This window comes from Microcaecilia unicolor, chromosome 3 (genome assembly GCF_901765095.1).
Source record: "Microcaecilia unicolor chromosome 3, aMicUni1.1, whole genome shotgun sequence".
In the NCBI taxonomy this organism is placed as follows: Eukaryota; Metazoa; Chordata; class Amphibia; order Gymnophiona; family Siphonopidae; genus Microcaecilia; species Microcaecilia unicolor.
This window is the reverse complement of record NC_044033.1, coordinates 383,118,019-383,145,593: the sequence shown is the minus strand read 5'-3', so window position 1 is coordinate 383,145,593 and position 27,575 is coordinate 383,118,019. Positions and strand designations below refer to the sequence as shown.

The 27,575-nt window shown below is 44.6% G+C and overlaps 1 protein-coding gene across 4 annotated transcripts in view; it reads left to right on the top strand.

The window, feature by feature from the left end:
* Positions 1-27,575, top strand: part of OTOF (otoferlin) — a 762,055-nt gene that overhangs the window by 346,927 nt on the left and 387,553 nt on the right. The gene's annotated exons all lie outside the window — the stretch shown is intronic.

Here is a 27,575-nt window from a genome sequence, read left to right as displayed (position 1 = left end):
TCATATAGCAGAAATATGATAAATGTCAGTACAGTACAAATAATACTATAATAGACAGCATAGAAGAATCTTCAAATAACATTGATATAATACAATGTCAGCATGGTACCAATGAAACACCTAACAAGCACACATTCAAATAGATATGATGTTAATGCTTTTCCTGCAACATGTGCTTAGAGCTGGCATGTGTGTGTGCATCTATATGCTGGTGATATGCATGCAGCTTATAGTATTCTATGTTACATATGTAAATGTGTGCCCTGCCCATGCTCTGGCCAGAGTCCACCCGTATGTACACCCACCTGTAAAATACGTTATCACAGACATGTATGTGCATGCAAAATAGCATATAGTCTCGTATCCATCATGTCCATGCATATATGCATATATTTTAGTATTTTGGACATTTACATGTGTTATCTGGTTAGGTTGGGAATTATTAAAAGAGGACAAGCCTAGTGGAGAGTCACTAGAGGGAAGGTTATGAAATCAATGCAGATAAAGAGTGTCCTGATTTGTAGACTTACTGCTTGGTAGGTTATAAAAGAGAAGAATTAGAGAGGGAAAGTGTCCTCGGTTGCCTAGGTCTTGAGTTGCCTACAAGTCCCTTGCCAAGTGACCCTTAGAAGATAAAGACAGTTTGGAGGAGCTCAGGCATTATGTTGCCATCTGCTAGCGAGCCAAGCTCCGCCTCCCACTTCAACTCATTTCTAAAGGTGTTTTCCTCACACTGTAGCTCCAGTTTGGCTAACCCAAAGGGGACAGTTGCTGTCAAATTCATAACAGCCAGTGCAGGAGCCAAAATTTCAGGTGGACTGGGAAGTCCAGTCTGTAAAGGGGACTCAGGGTAGGAAGCGGTCTGCCCACGACCAGGTGTTAACTGCAAGGTGACACCTATGAATGGATGATAGCTATGTAGAGGTCCAGACCTAGGGCCAGATGCACTAAACGAACCAGCAACGTGGTTTTAAACTAGTTCTAGCTGGTTTAGCGCGCAAGTAGTAAACTGGGACATTCACAAAAGGGTTCTCCGAGCCATTTTCCAGTCACGATAGCAGCTAATGAAAATGGAATGCAAAGATATTATAATGAGCTAATTACTATTATAATGTGCATGCAATGCAATGCACTACTGTTTCTGACCCCATGCACAAAAGCAGTCCGTACCTTTACCATGGAAATTTTAACGGGAGGTCTGGACCTGACGGTTCTTCATTATCGCAAGTAGGAGAAGGGGAGAAACAAAGCAGGGAAGATGGAGCAAAAAAAAAAAAGTACACCGGCTTACACGCAGCTTCTTTGCGTGTATGAAAGCCGTTTATGAAACCCGTGCCATGATTTTTTTCTCAAATGACATTTTAATGGCAAGAAATGGAGGGGAGGGGGAGCAGCATAAAAGTAATGGTGACTTACCAAAAATGCAAGGAAGACATGGGTCAAACAACCTCTGCTGGGAAACAGCATCCCCCGTGCTAGAAGCACAACAGAGAGGGGCTAAACCAATTGGACAGTGTCAGCCTGGGACGTCCCGCCCACTCACTACTGGAGGGAGACACCAGGAAGTTCAGATCCAATCAGCTCATAGCTCTAGAGTGATATCATCAGGGAAGCCCTGCAGGGAGGAGGAGTTGGGACAGCAGCCAGCCAATGAGAGTCCATCTTCAGGGAGATGGGCATTCCAGGATGTCAACCGGCCAATAGAAGGAAGCAGCAAGAACAGCTGGGGTTGGAACCAAGCCCTGATGCTGATTCTTAGAGAGCCCCAGAGCCGAGAGCAGCAGCGAGCATAATATTTCCAGCAGCGGGGAGGCAGGGATCCCCAACACAGGTCTGTCCATCCCCCCCCCCCCCCCCCCATAAAAACATGCTTTTGTATTTGCAAAAAAAACAAAAGGGCTACATTTACTGCTATCATACATGCAGCTTGTCTGTGCGTATGAGAGCCGTCTGTAGCATGTGCAGAGCAGTCATGCATAGCGATTGACTGTTCTGCGCATGCTCAGCTCACCGTCTGGCTTCCCCGATATCATATGCAAATGAGATGGGTCGCAAAAGCCACGAGCAGCTCATTTGCATGCGATTCTCTTTGTGAATCCATCTGTGTTTCTAAATCGGTAAAGTTTTACCGATTTGGAAATGCAGATGGATTCTTAATGGGACCTTTGTGCATCTGGCTCCTAGTGGTGATAAAGATTACCAGGAGGAGGAATCAGCCCTGGGGTCACATCTGGCTGCAGGATAGGCACAGTAAGGTTGTGCCTTTGCGTATAGCCTTGTAGAGGATCTGCTCCTTGCAAACACCTGGTAGGTATAGGGAAAGAAATGCCCACAGATAACAAGTTTGACCTGGAGTTATATGAGCAATTACTTTATTGACTGTGTTGAAAGAGATCATTGAAGCAGAGGTTGCTATTTGCTGAAGTTGCAGAAAAAGTTCAAATTATTATTGAGTTCCCTGGAGTTCTGCGTAGTTCCTGGGGTGATAGAGTTGAGCGGAATCGGAAATTAGATTAGTGTCTCCCAAAGACCCTAACTATTGTTCCAGACTAATACCCAATCCTGTTTGACTGCAAGGTAGAAAGTTGGGTACGCAAGGCTTGAGAGTGAGCAGACGCTGTAAAGCTGAAGCAGTGTGAGAGTGTTCCTGGAGCTAACCCAGGTGAGACTTGGGTTACACATGTGTAACTAGTGCCTGAATGTCACGTGCTTCATAGAATTATCCAATGATATGTTCATGTATTCACAAGCAGTGATTCCTAACATAATGAAAACTGATGTCACTGGAATGTGGATACGTAATTCACCCTATATGTTTCTCCAACACAAAAAAAGCATGTGATCTATAAAGAAGGCCTTAATTAAACTAAAGAAGTGGCCTAGTATTATGGGATCCACAATTTTCAGAAAACTCTGATTTAACTGGAGCCTAACTGATGAGTTTTTCTCAACTGATTGACTGAAATCCTGCAATTTCCTCTGTCTTGCAATCTGGACAGTTACAACTATTTGAAGTTCATTACACAATTGCAGTTTACAAAAATAATACTTGTTTATAGAACTTTTTCAGTGTTTATATAGTTTGTAATCTAACAGCCAACCTTTAGGAGGATTTTATCAAGGACAGAAAATGGAAGATGCCATTATGAAAATAAGACTAAAGATTTATTTTAAAAAATTTTATTTTGTTATTTTATTTAAAATATTTATATCCAGCTCTATCCACAGATCTAGACTGCTTAGTGTTGTGGTGGTCTGTAGGCAGAGCCTGGGAGAAGCTGGAACTTAACCGCTTAGCAGCCATATTTATTACCACTAACTGGTTAAGTAAGCAGCTAAACTTTAGTCGCCAAGCTCACAAGGCACTGGTCTGAATACTGGCAAGTGCCGGTCAACTTCCAGGTTGTGGCATCAGCTCTACAAATGCCTCTTTCCATTCTCATGATCCTAATCCTTTTTCTCTTACCCCAGTGTACCACAAGATTATCACTAGAGATCATGACAGCCATTTTGTAAATGAAACCATGATGGGCAGGACTGAATAGGCATCGCTTCTGCCATTTGGACCTCACTAGACCACTAGGACTCTACAAGGTAGGCCTGGGGGGGGCCTATGGGGGTAGAGAAGATTCGATGAGCCCTTCTTCAAGTCAAGCGAGGGAAGGAGGGGGATCACGATCGTGGGGAAGAGAAGGGGTAATCGGAGGAGCAGAGAACACTTGCATCCCTTAAGTAGGCCCTTGCCAATATTCAGTTGGGGTCTGCATATGTCTCTTATGCAGGTCTCAGCTGAATATCGGCGGGGACCTACATAAGCTCCAACAGCCAGCACAACTGTAATTAGCACCAGACACGACCCATTATTGAATATCGGGGGCTAATTCTGCCTGTGTTGGTCAGCATTGTTAAATAATGCTGACTTCAGCAGGCTGAACATTGACTAGATCATGAGCAGATTCAAGTAAGAAAATAAATTGAATCAACTGCATTGGAAATCGCTTCCTTTCTGAGAAAAAGCAGTCCTCTAGAAAGTCTGTGTCTTGTGAAGAAAATTAATTTAGTACTTGGATTACTGAATATGAAACACTAATATTTGCTTTCTTTTCTGTAAATATCAAGATTTATTGTCATTCAAGAAAGTATTAACATCATCCTCACTTCTTGTGCTAATAATTCTTGATATTTACCCTTATAAAAGCCTACATTTGTTTGCCATGACTGCACCATAATAAATGATAGCAAAAATATAGGGTAAAAATAGATAAAATATAAAGCCCCTTGTAGGTGATTTGCCATAGTAATGCAAAGTCTATGACAGAATCGTATACAATATTTATATTGTGTTCAGTTCTGGAGACTGCACCTTCAAAAGAAACAGGATGGAATCTGCCCAGAGTGCAGCTACTAAGATGGTCAGTGGTCTTCGTCTAACAGATTCCTACTTCCTGTTTAACACTGCAGAATTATTTGACTCATTTTGATCAACTCAGTCATTGGAACACTGTGAAATTCTACATCTAAATTTAAGTCCTAGGAGACATTTAGGGGCTCATTTTTGAAACAGAAAAATGTGCAAAAAAATAGCATAAGAGGCAGATATGTATATTTCTTGCAGAAAAACGTGTAAAGCGTATAATGAAACAAACAAAAAATAAATAAATAAAAGTCCCCTAGCAGCCGAAAAGAAGATGTTCCCAGAGGGGGTGTTTCGTGGGCGTGACATGAGCAGTGTTACGTGAACGTTTACTGGTGATAATGGATAGCAAAATTACTTCCTGGGGGAAGAAAGAAAAACACCTGGAATTAGACCTGCTTTAAATTCGTCTACGGTAAGGATAAACCTGCCTTTAGATTCATTTGTGATTTTGCTGAGTTAGAGAGGTGGATGTGGTTATTTGTGAGAAATAATGGAGAGTTGCTGAGTGCTTTGTTACCTTCGTATGTTTGCCCCAGTCTGAACCTCTTGACCCTTACATTTTCTGTCCTGCCTCCCCTGTGTCTCACCTCCTCAAGTCCTTGCCTACACCTTCTATCCCCCCAGCCACACACATCCCTTCCTCTATATCTCATCCCTTCCCACACCAAAACCCTCACTGTCCCCAAACCCCCACACCTCTCATTCTACATCCCGACTTGCTTGTCTTCTGTCTCTCATTGTTCCTCTGTTTGTCCAGTCCCAGTGCTCTGTGCTGCTCCTGTTTGTGTGAGGACTATATTCTGTTCCAGGGAGAGTGTATGCTTTGTGCTGCTGCTGTGTGTGTGAGGACTGTTTGCTGGTTCTGGAAGACTGAGTGCTTAGTGCTGCAGCTGTGTGTGTCTGGATTGTGTGTTGGTGGTGGGAGAGAGAGTGTATTGGGCAGCTAGTGTCTGGCTGATATTCAAAAGTATATAACTGGTCAGATGCCAATCCTAACCAGTTAAATGCTCTCAAACCGGCTATCCAACGATATTCAGTGGGGGATAACCAGCTAACCCCTGCTGAATAGCGCTGGTTAGTGGCTAGCGGATAGCCGATTATATCGCTTGATATAACCAGGTATTATATAGGTATAGGTATTATATTTTTGGCTGGTCAAAAATAAACTGGATATTCAATGTTGGCTAACTTCCATGGTCTGAATATCAGCCCCAGGGTGTCTCACGACTGTGTGCTAGTGCTGACGCTGGTGCTGGGTCTTATGAGGTGCAGTAGGTGGAGGTGTGCATAGTGGTGTTTCTGGGGTTAGTGAGTTGCACCTCTGGTGGTGGGACATCTGCACAGCAATCATAAATGTGCTGCATGCTGTGGTGGCTCACACCTTGCTGGACATGGATGAGAGTTTGGAGAAGAGGCCTCGGAGGAGATAACCCTGTCAGAGAGTCTTCAGGCCCTACACCTGCTTCCTGGACCCACTGACCAGAAATGAATTACTAGTTTCTGCTTTGACAGGGCTCCCTTATACATCTATGACCAGTTACAACTCCTCCTTTGGCCAGGACATGCAGAAATAATCCTGTGCCAGTTCACCTGAAGGTCACTGCCTCCCTCATCTTTCTGGCCACCAGCACCTTTCAGTCAGTGCTAGCAGACAATGCAGGTCTCACCCAGCCCACCATCTCCAACTGTCTTACCCAGTTCCTCGATACCTTCCTCTCCCACACCTCATACCATATAACCTTCCCCTCTACTGACCAGAGACTTCAGAACAAAATGGCTCAGTCCTACACCATAGACAGCTTCCTCTTGGTCAGAGGCAACATAGAGTGCACACACGTCACACTCAGACCACCACTACCCCCCACCCCCCAGGCACACGAGGACACCTACAGGAATAGAAAATCATTTCACTCCATGAACATGCAGGCCATGTGTGATGCCCAGGGGAGATTGTGGATGTGTGGGCCTGCTACCCAGGCTTCACCCATGATGCTTACATCCTCCAGCATTCAGGAATCTACTGCAGGTTTGACCAAGGGGAGATCACCAGTGGTTGGCTCCTAGGTAAACAGTACAGGGATTCCTAAACCCCATATCCCCTTCCCCTTCTAACCTTCAACACTCCCTCCCTATAGATGCTCACAGAACCCACAACCATTATCCCACCTCTACAAGGTCACCATACCAGTCAGTAGGCACCCATGTCTTTGATTCTGCTTCCCCCACAAGTGACAGAGGCTACTCTCAGTGAACCTGGCCCATGACTCCCATAGTCCACCCCCAAAATGAGGCTGAGGAGTAGTGAGAAGCATAAGAGCACCTGCAACATAATAGAATGGACCTTTGGCAAGCTGAAGAATCAGTTCAGATGTCTGGACCATTCCAGAGGGGAGTTCCGCTACAGCTCTGAAAAGGTTGCCTAAATTTTCATGGCCTGTTGCATGCTGCACAACCTGGCTCTCCAGAGAAAACAGGCCCTGCCAAAGGAGGGACAGCAGCAATCACAGCAGCAGCCTCCAGACCCAGAGGATGAAGAGCTCCCAACCTCCCTCTGCACACAGAGCTGACCAGTGAGCATACCAGCTCAGGGTCCATACAAGACAAAGACTCATTCTGACAAATATTCAGTAAAGGTAAATGCACAAATACCTCTCTAACATCCCCCCCTCTCTGTCTCGGCACACACACCCTCTCGCCTCCCCCCAGTACACACACCCCACCCCTCCCCCAAGCACACAACCCCCTCCCCCAGCACACACCACCACAACATAGCAATTAGGTGGCTCACAACCCTATATTATTCTCTCTCTCCCCTCCCCCTCCCCCCTTGTCTCGTCTGATAGTCACCTCTCCCTCCCTGCCCCCGAGCTTCTGGTGATGGCTAGGACCTTGCAGGAGCGGAAAGTCTGTCACTCTCCCCTGTGTGGTTCCCACTGTCCTCACAGTCAACAGTTCATCCTGCTGCCTCTGCTGCACTCTGGAAATATGGTCACCTGATTGGTCAGGTGGCTGATCTGCTGCTGGACCCAGCATCTAGCAAGAGTGTGTCTGATGTCCCTGAGAGGCCTAGGGTACTGTGGTTCCCATCCTTGGATGCTTGGATGGCGGTTGCAGCTCTGTGTCTGAGACTTGTGCTGTGAAGCCTGGCTGGGTGGTGTTGCCACTGGTGCCACTTGCAGCTGGTGTGGAGAGTATTGCAGCAGGACTGGTGGCCTTACTGGTTCCAGTTGGAGGCTTAGACACTTGCTGTGTGGGCATTGTGATCACCAAGGACTCCAAGTAATCCTGGAAATCGCGCCGGATCCCCAGAAGCTGTTGCCAGATATTCTGGGCTGCATCCTGGCTTTCCTGCTGCATGCTCTGCAGCAGCTGCCCACATTTTTTGTGTACTTGGAGTACCTCCCACAGCAGCTGTAGCTTCTGCTGCCAGTAGTCCCCAGCTGCAGCACCTGCCACCTGTGCCGGTCGGATCCCCTATGAGCCGGTTGTGACATATGAATGTCATGGAAACACCCATTTGTGTCTGCATGCCTGATCAGTGGTGGGGGGGAGGGCAGGATGCCTTGGGAATGTGTCTATGAGCCATGTTCTCCACAGCCCTGAGCCTCATGGGGCCCATGTCAGGTGGCTGCTATCCAGCCTTGTGCTTCATGTCTCTGTTCAAGTGGCTCCTAGTGCCAGCCCTCTACATCTCTATTTGTGTGGTAAACCCCATTCAACTTTGCCCATGTGCCCATCCATTCTGAGGATTGAGGGGTACCATTTATTTGTGTATTGTAATTCCCTAAAAAGTTAACTCACTCCTACAAGCATCAGAATTCCAGCTTCTTTTAATGTTATCCCTGTCCTGCATCTCATGTTCAGTAGGCCTTGAGGTGGGGCTCCTCACCCTCTATAGGGCCATCTGCAAATTCTACAGGGGGGGGGGGGGGTTCTCTAGTAACTGTTCCTGCTCTTCTTCCCATGCAGGCAGATCCTGACTGATACCTACACTGTTCCCCTGCCCTCTGGCCTGCTGAACACAGAGTAAGCTATAGTCTCTACTATGGCCAAGGACACCTGCTGCTTACTGCCTGGCTGGTTGCTATTGTGAGAAAACAGAAACCACACAAAATCTCCCTAATGGAAAGTTTTTTGGTAAACACAACCAAATAAACTACAAAACCAAAAATAAGAACTAACTGTCTGCAAATAGCAATACCTTAGGTTTTCTCGTTACACATTGGTTTATTATACATGTTCATGATGTGATATAATCTTATACTTGTATCAGGGAACCCTCGGAAGATACCACTTAAAAAGACAATGTCATGAAATCTTTTGCCTAGTGGCATAGCATCTCTTCATTGGGCTATCCCTTAATTCATTTTTTTGTAAGTGCTATTGCAAACACATAAAAGTGCTCAAACTATATGTGCTCTAAATAATAAACTTATCTTATCTTTGAAGCCGTGTCCATGTCTCTTAATGCTAAAATCCACTTGGGCTTCCCCTGATTGCGCCCGACACCGCGGGTTTCAGTACTTTCATCAGGGACTCGGGTTAATTGCCCTCGGCAGATACACAATGACTTGTTAGTTGAAACATCGGCGTTGAATGCTTGTGCTGCACTCTTGCTTTCTTTGTAGGCGCTATTTAAAGGCTACCAACTGCTGTCGCTTCAATGTGACGTCACTGTGAAAACAAAACATCTTAAACCCATGTATATGGGTTAGCATTAAAAGACATGGACACGGCTTCAAAGATAAGATAAGTTTATTATTTAGAGCACATATAGTTTGAGCACTTTTATGTGTTTGCAATAGCACTTACAAAAAAATGAATTAAGGGATAGCCCAATGAAGAGATGTAGTCAAATTGGGGCAGTCTAGATTTCCTGAAAGGTATAAAGGTTAGGTGCCGAAAGCAACATTGAAGAGGTGGGCTTTGAGCAAGGATTTGAAGATGGGTAGGGAGGGGGCTTGGCGTAAGGGCTCAGGAAGTTTATTCCAAGCATAGGGTGAGGCGAGGCAGAATGAGCGGAGCCTGGAGTTGGCGGTGGTGGAGAAGGGTACTGAGAGGAGGGATTTGTCCTGTGAGCAGAGTTTACGGGCGGGAACGTAAGGGGAAATGAGGGTAGAGAGGTAATGAGGGGCTGCAGACTGAGTGCATTTGTAGGTAAGAAGGAGAAGCTTGAACTGTATGCGGTATCTGATTGGAAGCCAGTGAAGTGACCAGAGGAGAGGGGTGATATGAGTATATCGGTTCAGGCGGAAATAAGATGTGCAGCAGAGTTCTGAACGGATTGAAGGGGGGATAGATGGCTAAGTGGGAGGCCAGTGAGGAGTAGGTTGCAGTAGTCAAGGCGAGAGGTAATGAGAGCGTGGACGAGAGTACGGGTGGTGTGCTCTGAGAGGAAAGGGCGAATTTTGCTGATGTTAAAGAGAAAGAAGCGACAGGTCTTGGCTATCTGCTGGATATGCGCAGAGAAGGAGAGGGAGGAGTTGATACAGGGATTAGTACCGCCATTGCACATTTTGCATAGTGTATTTTCGATTGGCAGAAACGCTTATCTCCACACATCTATGGCATTTGCAGTACGTCCTGTTTTTAAATGTTTTTAGCGGTATTTTTGAATATCAGAAAATGTTTAATTCTTTCTTCATTATGAATTTGCACTTTTAAATGTTTTCCAATAAACATTTATTTTGCCATTTAAATGCCATGTCAAAAAATGCTCCTCCACATCTTGTAGCGTGTTAACATTTCCTAAATCATATCATAGTTCGAGAGCAGACAGCTACTGAACTAAAAACGAATTTCTATAACAAACAACAGAGTTTGAAGCTGCTTCCTAAATAATTGCTGTCCTTTGTGTTTCTTGCCATGCTATTAGCTAGTGTAAAAGATAAAAACTGATGTGTTCATCTTATACTGTAAAAAAAAAAAAAAAGAACTATGTGGGTGTCTAGAATAGGAGGATAATTATGGCAATTAGTCTCACATTAACCCTTTACCTATGCAAGAGCTTTACATTTACATATTGTATGCTAAATGGTACATTGTGATGGGAAGACGCAAACAGTTAAGGGATTTGTGGAATTGTCATTATTTCATTTTCTCGTTTTTAACATAATTGCTGCTTGCAGAAACAAAAAAAAAAAAAATAAGATGTGATAAGCATTACAGCCCTTTAACTGGCATTCTGCTTTTGAGCTGGACAAATCTATCAGTAACTCTGTAAAAAATAGATATGTGCAGCCTAATGTCCAAGTTTATGTTTATTTTAATTATGTTTTTGATGTACTGCTTATCAAACAGCAATCAAAGCATTTTACAATAAGTTCAAATTCTGAAAGAAAAAGAAAAGACAAAAACTCCATTCATAGATAGAAAAGGAAAGCAAAGGGCTCTTTTTATAAAGGCACACTGAAAAATGGCCTGCAATAGTGTAGGCGTGGGTTTTGGGCGTGTGCAGAATCATTTTTCAGAGCACCTGTAAAAAAGGCTTTTTTTTTTGCCGAAAATGGACATGCGGCAAAATCCAAATTGCTGCACGTCCATTTTGGGTCTGAGACCTTACCGCCTGCCATAGACCTAGTGGTAAAGAATTTGGGCGGTAGTGAACTATGCGCATCAGATGCCACTTGGCGTGCGGCTGCTACGCACGTCCCAAAATAAAAAATATTTTTCAGATGCGCGGAGCGGATGCATGTCAAAAATGAAATTACAGCAAGAGCCACGCGGTAGTCGGGCATTAACTCCATTTTGGTGCACGTTGGACGCATGTAGACGCTTACGCAGCTTAGTAAAAGGACCCCAAAGTCAAGTGAAAAGCAGATCTAGCTGATGGAGAAAGAAAGCAATGCTGGGCCCTATAGCTGCCTCTGAGAGGTTAGACTGCCTCTAAGTGATAGTACAATTTTTGTGACTTCCTTGATCCACTTGTAAGAGTGAGGGGATCCCCAGAGGCATTGCACAAAATACTTTATTTGTGGGTGTCTGTCCCTTTAAATAGAGTAAAGGCTTTCAAATTTTTACACATGATAGTTAAATTGAAACCAATGTTATCTTTACATGACTTTCGAAGTGTACTTCAGAGTATGGTGTTAGTGCAGCTGGATTACTGCAATGCATTATACATTGGCATATCTACATCAAGTGTGAAGGCATTGCAAGTAATCCAGCATGCAGCTGCTTCGAGTCCTAGTAGGAATATTTGTTTTCTCATGTATCTCCAGTACTTAAGCAATTGCACTGCTTACGTGTGCTACAAAGAAAACAATTTAAGGTACTGATGATTGACGTTGTATGGTGATGCTCCGTATTATCTGAAGCAAGTTTTACCTATCAGCCAAGACGGGTATTAAGATCAGAGGCTCCAAGCGACTGTCAACAGATGAGGTAGTGCATTTACATTATGCTGACACACGAGCTAATGCTTTTGCCTCAGCAGGAATTTCATTATGGAACGCTCTTCCTGGACGGCTTCGCCTTTGTGATAGTGCAGTGCAGTTTAAAAAATTATTGAAAACTAGGGGTCCTTTTACTAAGGTGCGCTGAAAAATGGCCTGCGGTAGTGTAGATGCGTGTTTTGAGCGTGCACAGAATTATTTTTTGGCGCACCTACAAAAAATGCCTTTTTAAAATTTTTGCCAAAAATGGACGTATGGCAAAATGAAAATTGCCGCACATCCATTTTGGGTCTGAGACCTTACCGTAAGCCATTGACCTAGCGGTAAGGTCTCACGCGGTAACCAGGCGGTAATGGTCATCGCACATCAAATTCCACTTGACGTGTGTAGCTGCCACGTGTCAGAAAAAAATATTTTTCAGATGCGTGTAGTGGACGTGCGCCAAAATTTTTAAATAAATAAATTAAATGAACAGCAGGGCAGAGCTCAAGACATAAAATAGAGCCCTATTGGATAGGAAGAGAGAAAAGTCAGGGGCTAAATTTGAGTCAGTCAAGAAGACCAAAGACAAAATACGCACAAAAGAGTATTTTTGAATACAACACCTTTATTAGGTTATCACCCATAACATTGGCACTTGCATTGCATTCGTTCTTACCTCACACATAAATAAATCAATGACAACTTTGTTTGTTAGATAATTAATTTGGTTGCAGCTTTATTAATAAATCATAAACTTAACCAAAATAACAGAGTAACTTGTTAGAATCAGTGGCGTAGCAAGGGGGGGGCGGGGGGTGTTGATGTGCCTGGGGGGGATGTCATCGTGCTGCACCCCGGGGGGGGGGTGCAACGGCGAACCGCCCCGGGTGGCAGCCCCCATTGCTACGCCACTGGTTAGCATTTCAATATGACCTTCAGTTCTCTTGTATTCATTTTAATAGCTAGTCAGTGCCGACCTAGCTAGACATACTTATTATCAAATGTATTCACACTCAATAATCCACTTGTAAGGTGAGACCTGCGGTGACGTCAAGGCCTCACTTCTGCTTTTGGCGGTTTCACACACAAACATATTGCACAAACTAAACCACAAATCCATTTAATTAATTATCCTTAAATGAAAGCCGCTTGAAATTCACATCAAATTTTCCGATGCTGCGACTTAATAATAGTCCTTCTTGTAACTCAGTATATAAAATTAAACAATCCTACCCTCAAATTAAATACTAACCTCCCAATGTATTCCCACATCCAACCAAAATTAGGGAGGGATTGGGTGGGATTAAATTTCAGCCTCCCAATGTCCTCACACTTCTTTCCCACCAACCCGCCTGCTGTATCTCCACAGCCCACAGCCCTCAGCCTGCCAATAATGCCATGTCCCTTGTGCTCCTTTGCCCCACCCCAAATTCCAAACAGAACTCCCTATATTAACCCCTCATAGCCCCAATCAATTTCCTTTCCAACTTACCTTTTTTAATTCAATTTAGTGTGACCCCTATCCCTTCTCCTCTTCATTTAAAACTTTTTCTTCCCTCGTGCTAGTTAAATAAATAAATTCAACATTAATTTATATTGCATACTACCTTAATAAATTTAACAAATTAATTATTTCATTAATTCTATTTATAAAATAATTTTCCTCACTCTTCCTCTTTCCTTTACCCATCCCGTTTTTCAAACCCTTCCCATCTCTCCCCCCCCCCCTTTCAAAACAAATCTATTAGCAGTACTGCAGCAATGCCAATGTTATAGGCCCATAGTTAATTCTATGGGTTTTTCTAAATACCTACAGTCCTTTCTTCAGGCAATATATATATTTTGCCTGAAGAAAGGACTGTGATTGAAGTCCTTGGACTTAGAGTTCTTCTTTTCATGCCTGTTCCTAACTAATGGGCAGATGATCTAAAGCCCTGCGCTGATCATCTGATCAGAAGCAAACGCACGTACTAGAGGCTATTAGCACCATACTAGCACCTGCGTTTGCTACCGCCCCATGATCAGAGACCCCGAAAGCATGAAACAACGTGCTCATGGGCTCTGAATGCAACTTCATGCAAATGCATGCAAAACAGGGCTCATAGAGCAAGTAGCATGCAAATTCATGCTAAATGTATTCCTCCCCAATGATCAGCGAGCAGAGCGCCTAACATTGGCGCACTGTCCACAGCAAACCCTACTTTTAGGGTTTGCAGACCATTGAGGAGGAATGGTGAGCCCTGTTCTGCATGCATTTGCATGCTAGCAGGCCCCCCATTCCCCCCAATGCAACATCTCCCCCGCAGGAGCAGGAACCCCAACACCCCCCAGTAGGGTTACCATATGGCTCCAGAAAAAGGAGGACGGATTGAGCCAGCCAGGTTTTAATTCCATTGCTTTCAATGGAAGTAATTGAGCCAGCCGGGTTTTACTTCCATTGCTTTCAAGCATTGGAAGTAAAACCCGGCTGGCTCAATCCGTCCTCCTTTTTCTGGCGCCATATGGTAACCTTATCCCCCAGTGACATGGGAGCTGGAGGTCCAGCAGACCTCCAGTCCCCTGACCCCCTCGACAAAAGTTCAGGGGGGGGGGCTACAGATCTGGTGGGTCTCCAGCCCCCCTAACCCCCCTAGCATCCCCTCTGACCTAGTGGTCTAGCGGCCCTCTTCCCCACCCCCTACCTTTGTTGGAGTAGGGAGGTGGACGCCCTCCTCTTCCATTGGTGCTACCTCAAAAATGGCAGTGCCCAGCCCTGCCCAGTGCATCCTGGGATGCATTGAGCGGGGCTTCACACCATATAAGAAACTACCTTATATGGTATGAAGCCCCACCCAGCGCATCCCAGGATCCACTGGGCATGGCTGGGCACCACCATTTTTGAGGCAGCACTAATGGAAGATGAGGGCCACCAGGGCTCTATTTGAAGGGATGCTAGGGGGGTTAGGGGGGCTGGAGACCCACTGGACCTCCAGCCCCCATTTCACTGGCTCGGGGTGGGGGTACTAGACTACCAGGGCCATGCTGTTTGGCGTCTGGTGGTCCCATGGGTGGGGAAAAATTCTCAAAAGAATGACTCAGGTATATTGTGTTACCAGTTTCTAGTATCCCTATTAGGGATCTGTATTTGTCATTTTATGTTGTTGTTGCGGAGGAGGCCAAACCAATTAGGGAGGCCGGACACAACTGGGCTGTAGGCCAGCGGGAAGGAAAGGGTTAAGGAGAATAGGGAAAGGGGGGCGGGACGGAGAAGAAAGACATAAAAGGGGTCAGCAGGTAAGGAAAGATCCTTTCAAGCAGGAATCAGCAACCCAGAGGAGCTGACCCGGCCCACCCACCCACAGTTTAAGGCACAACTGTCGCAGCTAGGCGGTTACGGAGAGGGATTAGGAAAACCTACGGTGGGTACACAGCATGGCAGCACAGAATAGTTCCTCATGGGTGGGGACTAATGGCTGACGATCAAGGTCAAGTTCAAGTGTATGACCAGCAAGGGGCCAGGTTGAAGTTCATTTAGCATGATCGCGTCGGCGCCTGGCTTAAACGGCTGGGGGCCCTGAGATTACGCCGGGTGCGTCCTTAAACAGGAGACACCCTAATCATCGGGGGTGTGCTTTTACGGCACAACCGGCAGCGCGAGGAGTAAGAAACGAATGACAAGCTCTGTACCCAGGGGTTTCCTATGAGTTATGAAATTGGCAACAGAAGTAAATGCGATTTATGAGATGTAATGCAAACTGCTTGGCTGCGGCCATAATAAATTCCAAATTCGTCAAAGAAGCAGCTGGTCCTGTGTCTTCTGTTGGTGGTAAAAGGAGAGTGGACGAATGAGCAGTGCCGAATGCCCCAGTTGTTGTTTTTGCACAAAATGACAGGAAACCCGCCAAAATTGGGATTTTTTCATGTTGTTAATTGTGTGCACTCTTCCAAAAGAGCATGCAGTGTAAACAAAGATTAAGATACTGTTTGTAAAAGAATGTACATTTTTTCCTGATAATGCATGCACGCCTATATCTTTCACAGAGAGTACATGCTCATTGTGAAAAGTGCATTCTCTTTTGGAAGAGTTTATACTCTTTGTGAAAGAGGGAAGGGAAAGGGAACTTGATATACTGCCTTTCTGTGGTTGTTGCAACTACATTCAAAGAGGTTTACATATTATATACAGGTACTTATTTGTACCTGGGGCAATGGAGGGTTAAGTGACTTGCCCAGAGTCACGAGGAGCTGGAATGGGCATCAAACCCAGTGCCCCAGGATCAACGTCCACTGCATTAACCACTAGGCTACTCCTCCACTCCATGGTACTCTTTCAAAAAGAATGCTCCTGTCATGAAAAAAAGCAAGAAACAAAAAAAACAAAATGAAAGTTCCCATAAACAACATGGGGAACATTGGGAAGAATAAACATAATAATAGTTACCTGATTCTAGGGTCTACCTTAAATCAGCACTCAAGAAAAGGATCTAGGTGTCATTATAGATAATACGCAGAAATCTTCTGCCCAGTGTGTGGCGGCGACCAAAAAAAACCAAACAGGATGCTAGGAATTATTAAGAAAGGGATGCAAAATAAAGATCTAGAATATTATATTGCCTCTGTATCGCTCCGGGTGCAACTTCACCTTGAGTATTGCATTCAGTTCTGATCACCGTATTTCACAAAAGATATAGCGGAATTAGAAAAGGTTCAAAGAAGAGTGACCAAAATGATGAAAGGGATGGAACTCCTCTCATATGAGGAAAGGCTAAAGAAGTTAGGGCCCTTCAGCTTGAAGAAGAGACAGCTGAGGGGAGATATGGTTGAGGTCTATAAATCCTGAGTGGTGTAGAACAGGTAAAAGTGAATCAATTTTTCACTCTTTCAAAAAGTACAAGGACCAGAGGACACACAATGAAATTACATTGAAATACTTTTAAAACTAATAGGAAGAAATATTTTTTTCACTCAAAGAATAGTTAAGCTCACGAACTCGATTGTGGAGGATATGGTAACAGCAGTTAGTGTATCTAGGTTTAAAAAAAGGTTTGGACAAATTCCTGGAGAAAAAGTCCATAGTCTGCTATTCAGATGGACATGAGTGAAGCTACTGCTTGTCCCGGGACTGGTAACATGTTGCCATTAATTGGATTTCTACCAGGTACTTGTGACCTGGATTGGCCACTATTGTAAGCAGGATACTGGGCTAGATGGACCACTGGTCTCACCCAGTATGGCTATTCATATGTTCTTATGTAAAACAAAACTTGTCTTGGCTGGAATATCCCTATTCCCTATAGATAATAGTCCAGTCAGTCATTGTAATCGAAGCTTTAAGAAAGAGACACTCACTTATTGGAGATATTACTTTTGCAAAGTACATGCAGTAGCATTTAGCTATATCTAATGAATGCATTTTGGATGTATTACTATCCAAGGACTGGCTAGGGTTATCTCTGCTTAGCTTCTGAGGTATGGTAGGATAATTAGAATCTAATCTCCCTGATTACTAAGCTGCACAGCAATGCCAGTACAGCCCATTCAAAGTAAATGGGCTGCATCGACATTAGCGCACGCACAGCAGCCGCTAGTGTGGCTTAGTAAACAGGGTCGTGAGTTGGTAAGGCTGCAGGATATAGTCTGACTGCCACTTATGTTAATATCATAAATCATATGAAGGGATTCAAGCATGCTGAGTTAATAATCCATCCTTTTCTAGTGTTATAAGCCGAGTTCAATTATGTTGTCAGAATCAATTCGTTTCCTCATTTTACTCCTAAGTTTCTTCATTTTATTCCTAATTTTTTTTGCATCTAAAATTAAGTATTCAATCCCTTGATCAATATAAAAATATATATAATGCTAGTTACTAAAAAACCTGCTTAGTGCATTGTGAGGCTCTGAAGCCCTCCTTCACTTTCACAGCCAGTAAAACAAGTTATACAGAACTAAGGACTCCTTTTACAAAGCAGCACTACCAATTAGTGTGCGCTGAATGCAGACCTGCCAAGTCTCTTGTATTGAGCTGGAGACTCCCGCACTCCCTACTGCACTCCCACCAAGGCGGGAAAGTCTCCCGCTGATAGGGGCGGTCCTGCAAGGCAATGAGTCTGCAGCACTCCTCCAGCATCTTTCCCCCCCCCCCCCCCCCCCCCCCCGCTGCCACAACCCCCCCCCCTCCCCCCACCGGATCGTCATCTCCTCTTTTCCTTTTTCCCTCCCTCAACCCTCTTCCCCTGAGGGCTACCTTTAATTTGTTTCAAAACTTGCCGGATGGTGGCAGTGGTTCACAGGCACTGCCCTGCCGCCAGCCCGACATTCTCTTTCTACTGCGGTGGCCCGCCCTCTCTGAGGTAACTTTCTGTTTCCGCTGGGGCGGGCCATGCAGCAGACAGAGATGTCGGCTGGCTGCAGGGCAGTGCCTGTGAATTGCTGCTGCCGCTGGCAAGTTTTGAAACAAATTAAAGGTAGGCTCGGGGAAAGAAGGTTGAGGGAGGAAGAGGGGAGAAATAACAATTGAATATCACTAAAACAGCTTAAAAAGTTATTGCAGCTGGTAGAGAAACATCAGTTATAAACTATATTTTCTGTTCTTTTTTCTATACTGTTCTATACAATACAGATGGCCAAATTTCAGTGAGGATATCCTGTTTCTTGATGGGTTCATCTTAACTGTTGTTGTAATCTGCCTTTGGAAACCTGGTTTTATAAAGATGGAATATACTGAAATTAAATGGAAGTAAAATTAAACTATTCTTTCATTGGGGCACATGGAATCACATCTGCATCTGTTTTGTGGAAGTTTACATTTTAGATTCACAAATTGATTATTCTGTTTTGAACATGTTTCAGGGACAGGTGGTTTTATAAGTCAAAATAAAAATATATGTTTAGTTTCATGCAGATCTGTTATGTTTAAACATAACTAAATGGGCTATAAGCCCCGAATGCAGTCCATTGGTTTTCTTATATTTAGTTTTTGTGATGACTTATACTGTACCAAAACTGAAAACTCTTATCTCTATCTGGTTGATAATAAACTAGTGCCACAATTTTGGAATGGGCTTAAGCTCAAAGTGGGGAGAATAGATGCTGGATACCGGTGTGTAATAGAGTGAACTAAAACTCTCTCTCTCTCTCTTACCCATCCCTGCTGTCACTGGTGCAAATAAAATATTTTCTGGAATTGGCGTGAGACTGAGGTGCGCCAGGAGGCACAGTCATGAGGTAGAGTTGGGGCTGGGGCATGTACTAAAAATCTCCCTCTCAAAAATCGGGACCTCTTGACAGCTCTGTGAATGTGGCACATTCAGCTCACCACTAAGCGGTAGCACCTCTAAGGAGCCCTAAGCATACTGAATAATTTTCTTATAGACACAAGGCGCGCAGCAAGTAATAAATCATGTTATGTATGGAAGGTTGCAAGGTTATGTGCCACTGAATATGAGTGGTTAGCCCTGAACAAGGTTTTAAAAGTAATGTTCATGTTAAAATGAGCCCTTACACCTGATTCACAAACAGTGGCGTACCAAGGGGGGGAGCAGTGGGGGCGGTTTGCCCCGGGTGCACGCCGCTGGGGGGTGCTGCGGCGGGCGCCTGGCTCCGAGTTTGCTATCTTCGCTCGTTCGCTGCAGCTCCCTCTGCCCCGGAACAGGTTACTTCCTGTTCCGGGGCAGAGGGAGCTGCAGCAAACGAGCGAAGTTATCGAACTTTTCGGAGCCGACAGGCGCGTGCCGCGGCACCCCCTCCCAGCGGCGTGCACCCGGGGGGAAGGTGTCATTTTGCCGGGGGAGGCGCATCGGGGATCCGCCCCGGGTGCCATCCTGGCTAGGAACACCACTGTTCACAAAGTTCATGATTTGTAGAGTGCAGCCATGCTTTGTATATAAGGAGCTTCACTACTAACAGTGCTGGTTATCATGCAGAACCCCCTGTAGTGGATATCCACACATTGGCCTCTCCTCTTTTTCAGCGTACCTTAGTAAAAGGACCCCTATGTTATTGTGTTGTGTCAGTGTTTATTTTGTTTGTTGCTTGAACAGTGGACTTGTTATACATAGAAACCGCCTTGATGTGTGAGTAAATGGTAGCATATCAAAAGAAAAAAAATGAAATGAAATGTTTGTTCTGTACAATATCATTTGTTTAAGTTCTCATACAAACTACTTCTTGTACATTCATCACCAAAATGTGGAAAACAAGATTGTGATTTGAGAATGTTTGTCACTGATGATATGTGAAGCAGAGCGAAGAGCTATATATTAGATAAGCAAAGTTACCAGTTCTTTACTTATAGCAGGGAGGCTTTCTTTCCTGGTGGAGGGTGGTACTATTTGGTGTTGCCTCCCACCCAAAAGATCTTATGCAAATAAATTTCAGGTAAGACATCTCCCTATTTCCTATTGCTCTCTCCAAATCATGTTGAGAAATACATTTCTTGTAGACTCTTGTTTGTCAGATTGTAAGTTCTACGCAGAAAAGACTATGGGGGTAATATTCAGCATGCTGAGCTGCAACCGCTGAAATTATTCCCAGATATTCAGTGCCTGCATTAAATATGCAGATGGCCAGCACTTAAACCAGATAAATATTGATATTCAACTCTTAACTGGTTAGTTAAATTGGCCAAGGTAAGACTACTGTTTATGCCAGTGGCTCACAAACCTGGTCCTTTAGGCTCCCCAGCCAGTCAGGTTTTCAGGATATCCACAATGAATATTCATGAGAGAGATTTGCGTGTAGTGAAGGCAGTGCATGCAAATCTCTCTCGTGAATATTCATGGTGGATATCCTGAAAACCTGACTGGCTGGGGAGCCTCCAGGACCAAGTTTGAGAACCACTGGTTTATGCAGTTCTATTCGGCTGGTTAACTTAACTGGTTAAGGGCTGAATATCGTCACTTATCCAATTAAGGGCCCTGTTTACTAAGCCACGCTAGAGGCGCATTAGCATTTTTAGCGTGTAGATACCTATAATATTCTTCTGGGGGTCTACACAGTTAGCATGCACTAATTTTTAGCACACGCTAAGAACGCTAGCGCATCTTAGTAAACAGAACCCTAAGTGCCCAACTCCACCTTGACCTCACCCCACCCCCCCACCCAGTAGTTGGTTTCGGCTTTATTGGGAAACCCAATAGCAGTATTCATGGTATGTGCCATGGAATATTCCCTCAGTGCCTGCTCAGCACCAGTGAACTGCGCAACAGGCTTTCCTACTAACTTCACTGGCTTTGACTATTGACGCCTATAGATAGAGATATATAGAAATAGTGCTGTCTGTGGCTGAGTGCTTTAAAAATGCTAAACTGTACCTGCTGTACACCACCTTGAGTTAATAAATGTCAATAAATAAATAGTAGTGGTGCTATATGTATGGTTAGATTAATTCTGCAGTATAGAGATCAACACTTGTAGATAGCAAGATTCACTTTGTTTCTTGTTAAACTGCAATGAATAACATAAACAATAAAAAATTGGGTAAGAATGAAATATCAAAGCAAAGGAAAGAAATCTCAAAGCATGAGGCAGGTGTGACAACTCTTTTCCGCACATAATTAATGAAGGAAACTATGAGCCATATTGAACTTGGAGATTATTGATCTCTTCCATTGTCTTTCCCCTTCCACTCAGTAGCAAGAGCACAAGCAACTCCCTCCTTCCATTAGATTACTCTGATACAGAGACATAACATCAAGAAGAGAAAAAAAAATCAAAACAATATATCTTTGCAGATCTCAAGTCCACAAATCAAAGTGGAAAGAAACCATACAGTTAATAACCAAGAAAAAAAAACGATAGAAGAGAGCAGCCCTGGATGTACAGCACCCCAGAAGACTTTAAATTTAGTGGGTGTCACTATTTACACAGCTGTAGCCAGAGAAGCTGTAGCAACAGGAAACAGGATGCTGGGCTTGATGGACCTTTGGTCTGTCCCAGTGCGGCAATACTTAACGGGGAATTCCTACCATCCTCTTACTAGCCAAAAAAAAGGTTATTTGAAGAGATAATTTCCAAAACCTGTTAAACTTATTTTTCCTGAAAACAAATTCATACCAGAAGAAGACTGCCTTTGGAGTGGAGGAGTGGCCTAGTGGTTAGGGTGGTGGCCTGTGGTCCTGAGGAACTGAGTTCAATTCCCACTTCAGGCACAGGCAGCTCCTTGTGACTCTGGGCAAGTCACTTAACCCTCTATTGCCCCATGTAAGCTGCATTGAGCCTGCCATGAGTGGGAAAGTGTGGGGTACAAATGTAACATAAATAAATAGCCATAGGGTAAAATAAGTATAATGGTTAAAACCTGTAAAGTATGCCATTGTAGAGCCCCAACATTTTTATGTAGTTCCAAAACCTTTCTTATGTTAGCTAGAACTCTTGAAAATAAAAACATGCATTTATCCAGAGAACAGCTGTTTGTACTGCCTGTTGGAACGTACTGCTTCACTTGTTGAAAGTTCATAAAAAATATATTTTGTCAACTGGAACTTAACATATTTACAGTGACATCTGAGGAAACAAATAGCACCCAGATGGAAGACTCCCCGATCTAATTAGAATAGACTATCTCCTTTTCTTTTGAGCCTTCTTAGTCATATCTGGGAATGTCCTGACTAAGCAACTCAGAAACAGTAAATAACAATGCCTGAAAAAAAAAACTTGAAGCAGCCAATCAAAGCCAGAGTTACCAGTTGGACATCACAAACATATGAACCATGACTACCGATTCATCTTGCCCCAAAAAAGGGCAAAAGCAAACAGAAACTCACTCAATGAATGTGAAAAACTCAGTTCACACTGTGGAGTGAGGAATAATCTCTGTTAGTCTAACACCATAAAGGAATGGTGGGGGAAAAGACCTCAGATGACTGTGGTACCTTTGCAGATGCCAATTAGTGTAATGTCACAGCATCCAAACTACAGTTCAGCTTCTATCATCGGTCATAAAAAAAAACCCCAACCATACCAATGGACAAGTTTTATGTAAAACCTTTTTGATGGTGCAAACAAATTTCATCTACAAAAATATAGTGACAATAGTATAACCCCATCAAAAGGGAACTAAAAGTTGAACAAAAGACTATATTGCAACATTTAGTCCCCTGAGGAAGCCGCTTGGTGAAATAGGTCCCCGTTAGGACCAAGTTTTTACTGCCTGAGGCTGCCATACAAGCTAAGTTCAACTTTTAGTTCCCTTTTGATGGGGTTTTTTTTTTGTTACATTTGTACCCCACACTTTTTCCCATTCATGGCAGGCTCAATGCAGCAGGCAATGGAGGGTTAAGTGACTTGCCCAGAGTCACAAGGAGCTGCCTGTGCCGGGAATCAAACTCAGTTCCTCAGAACCAAAGTCCACCACCCTAACCACTAGGCCACTCCTCCACTATTGTCAAACTCTTGTCAAACTATTGTCCCCAAATAAGGACACACATACCTAATATTCCACAAATGATTCCAGCTAGCCTTGTTGCAAAAAAACAGAAGAAACTAGTCTTTGCAAAAAAAACACAGTAGACAAAACAGCGAAGATGACAAAAAAACAAAAAACAAAAATATATGGAAAGGGCGACACTTCTAAAATATGAAGCTTAAAAATCTTTATTAATCATAAAAATGTTGCAGGGTAAAGGAGAATAGTACTCGACACAGCTGTGTTTTGGCCGTTGAGGCCTGCGTCAGGAGTCTATTACAAAAACAAATACAAATATATATTAAGCTAAAAAATAAAAATTAAAAATTAAGACAGTAAGTGACAATCTAAAAAACCAACATATGGATGTATAAGAGCAGCCTATTAATTGTTTTTGAATGTTTTTAAATATTGTAAATATTAGGAGTAACAATATGAATACAACACAACAGACCTATTTTAGAAGTGTCGTCCTTTCCATATATTTTTGGTTTTTGTTTTTTTGTCATCTTCGCTGTTTTGTCTACTCCAGCTAGCCTTGACCATTGCCTTAATATGACTCTGTAAGGAAAGATGAGATACTAGAATCATTCCCTCAGAATATTTATCACTGTTGTCATGCCCATTACTTCAATTCGAGCACACAAAGTCCAAGCCAAAGGACAACACAACAAAAAAATTTCTGTTTTAGAGCTATTTATTTTAACACTAGAGAAAAAGGCCCGTTTCTGTTAGCAATGAAACGGGCACTAGCAAGGTTCCATGGCCCCCTCCCTACCTCTCTCCGTCCCTCTGTGTGTCGTCAGGCATTCCTCCCCGTCGAGTTGCACGGCGGCACCCCTCCCCCTCCCCCCCCCTCCCTTTGAATTCCATATCCCACTATCTCCCTCCCTCCCTGTGCTCAGAGTTCCAGGGCACCCCGCCTCCCTCCCTGTGCTCAGAGTTCCAGGGCACCCGTCCCCCCTGCTCCTCCCCCCTCCCCTTCGAGTTCCAGGACCCCTCCCCTAGACTTTGTTCTGTTCTCCTAAATCTGTCAAAACAACTTTAAACAGTTACAACAGAATGTCTTACCTAAGTGGGGCACAGACTCATCACTAACCTTTGCTCCTCAGATCTCCCAAGTTATGAAAATTGTACTTTTTTTCCTGTGCAGATTAAGTTCGATCTGCAGTTTGCTTGATTTTGACGCACTGTGCTCCTTGTTCTATGACCCCCTCCCCCTGCCGCCAACTCTCCCGCCACCAACCCGCCGTTGCCTACCTTTGCAGGGCAAGCCACAGACCGCAAAGTGGCTGGACTTTCACAGGGCAGCCAAGGCAGCAGGCTGCCTTGTGGACACAGAGGAGGAGAGTGGGAGCTCATCAGAGGAGGACTCTCAACAGAGTTCCCCTGCAGCACCATCTGCAAAGGAACACGGTGGGAAGGGTAGGAGGGGGCGGGGCCAGGGGAGGGGGCGGGGAAAGTGATGGGACATGCTGGGGGGGGTAGGGGGTGAGGGCTGGAGGGAGGGGAATATGCATAGAGTGGGTGATGGTGGTGGTGGTGTGTAAATACTATGTCATAGAAATAAATGTGAACTTACTCTCACACAAAACTTGTCTCCATCAGTCTTTACCTGGCTCTGACCCTCAACTGGTGTGCACTCTGCTCTGCTCTGTGGGCGGGAGGTGGAGGGGGCTCCTCATCCTGTTCATCTGGGGCCTGCTGCTCTGGTGGCTGTGGCTCTTCTGGGAGGGCCTGCCCTCTGCACATTGCAGGTCAGGAATATCTTTGCCACCTTTTGGAACCTGTTCTTAAGTTGTCCAAAGGTGCGCTCGATGATGCTACGGGTGGTCCGATGTCTACTGTTGTAGTTTTCTTCTGACCCTGTTTGTGGGTGTACTATGGTGGTCATGAGCCAACTCCACTGTGGGTAGCCTCGGTCACCTTTGGGGAGAAGCAGGAAGAGAGTGTATTGTTTGGAGTGGGTCCCTTGTGGGGGGGGGGGGGGGAATTGTGGGTTGTGGAGGGTTGCCCGATGGAGGAGGTATAGTTTGGGCAGATCCATGCTGCACTTACCTAGGAGCCATCCACCGGTATTCTCCCCTCAGTCAAACCTGCGGAAGATTCCTGAGTGCTGCAATATATAGGCGTCATGAGTGGAATCTCCCCCTGGGTGTCACACACAACTTGCATATTGAGTAAGTGGAATGTTTTCCTGTTCCTATAAGTGGCCTTTCGTGCCCGGGGGGGGGGGGGGGGGGGTCTGAGTGCGACATGTGTGCAGTCAATGGCGCCTATGACCGAGGGGAAGTGAGCTACGGCATAGAATTCAGGGCCTGGAAGGTGGTGGGGAAGGTGATGTACTCAGAGGTGTGGGTAAGGAAGGCATCAAGGAGCTGGGTGAGGTGGTTAGAAATGGAAGCCTGGGTAAGACTCGTGTTCACAGATAGGACAGACTGGAAACTCCCAGTGGCCAGAAATGATAGAGAAGCAGTGATCTTTAGGTGCACAGGGATGGGGTTGTTCCTATGGGTCCTGGGCTGCAGGAGGGGTTTGAGCTGGTCACAAAGGTGCTGAATGTCAGCCCTATCAAAACGGTACCTAGTGAGACACTGCAAGTCAGTGAGGTCTAGGAAACTGCTATGGGGCCTGAAGACTCTGGGGCGAGAGTATCTCCTGCGGTGCCTCCCCTCTTCCTGTGCATGTAATGCCTCCATTTCCCCACAGTAGAGGTGAAATACTCACCTCTCCCTACCAACTTGGTGAAACACAGCAGCAACAAACAGAAGCTGACACTCACTCTCCCACTACCAACAAACAATGTGGCCACACACAGCAGAGCCACACTGCAAGCACTCTCTGACCCACTACAAACTCTCCTGCCACACCCTCTAGCCACTCACTCTCCAAGCAGTGTTCACAAACACGCTGCAGCAGTACACAGGACAAAGAGACAAACAGAGACTACAAACAGGTAAGGGAATGAAATATGAACTTGGGGACAGTGAATGGAGAGCGATAGGGGGAGGGGATGGGGGAGATAGAGGAAGGAGTAGTGGTGTCTGTGTTTGGGGGCTAGAAGGGGTGGGGAAAGCTAAAAAGGTAAAACACAAATGAGGCAGGTGAGGGTGAAAACGTTCCAACTAGGGGACACAGACAAAGGTAACAGGTACTGAACAAACTCTCAGCTTTCTCTGCACACAGTGATTCAGCTTTCTCTCCCAACAACGCTCTCACCACTCTCCAACTCCACAAAATCGCTAATGGGTCTAAAGACGAGTTTCCCCTTACCCTGGTTGCTTTTATTTCAGGTCTAACTAAGGACGCCCATGTTCCCACCCATGTGAAACCATTTCGCTAGCCGTTATAAGCTGGGGGCGCCCATCTCGTAACGCCACCCATAACACGCTCCCTGTGGGGACGACCATAGATAGGGTTACCATATGGCTCCAGAAAAAGGAGGACGGATTGAGCCAGTCGGGTTTTACTTCCATTGCTTTAGCAATGGAAGTAAAACCCGGCTGGCTCAATTACTTCCATTGAAAGCAATTGCTTTCCATTGAAAGCAATGGAAGTAAAACCCGACTGGCTCAATCCGTCCTCCTTTTTCTGGAGCCATATGGTAACCCTAACCATAGATAGGCGTCCTCGCACTGAGGACATCCTTACACTCTGTTTCGATTATTGGATTTGGGCGACCTTCTTTCATGGGGATGCCCATGTGACTTTTGTGTCGCTTTTTGGATGCCCTTCTCTTTTGAAAATGATAGTATATACAGCTACTTATTTGTACCTGGGGCAATGGAGGGTTAAGTGACTTGCCCAGAGTGACAAGGAGCTGCAGTGGGAATCAAACCCAGTTCCTGAGGATCAAAGTCCATTGCACTAACCACTAGGCTACTTAATTAAATCTTTAGCCAACAAAAAAACAATCCATAAAAGAAAAAGCAATCTTTGCAAAACACTAGAACAATAGAATGATTTGGAATTTTTCTAAAGCATGCATATCATTATCACTTTTGACATCAATATAAAAAGTAAGCTTTTACATCTTTGTAGTATGTCTCTGTCTCATTCAGTCACCTGCCATAATATTCTTGCTCATTGTTAAATGAAAGACACACACAGCCTTTTCTTTGAAAAATATAGTCAGGTATACCCAGTCTCCCTCTCTCCTGCATATTTTTTTTCTTACACAAAGAATATCTTCGCCTTGTGTTCCTACAGTCTCTCTCAGTGGTGTTGGGGATAACCACTGCAGCTCTCATATATGCAGACCATAGATCCTTCCATGTTACAATCATAGGACTCCATATTGAGCCCATGGCAATTAGTAGCTGGTAATTTGTTTCCAGCCTCAGGCTGAACTAACCTGGATATTCAGTGCCAGGGTATGCTCGGCTCCCAGCATTAAGTA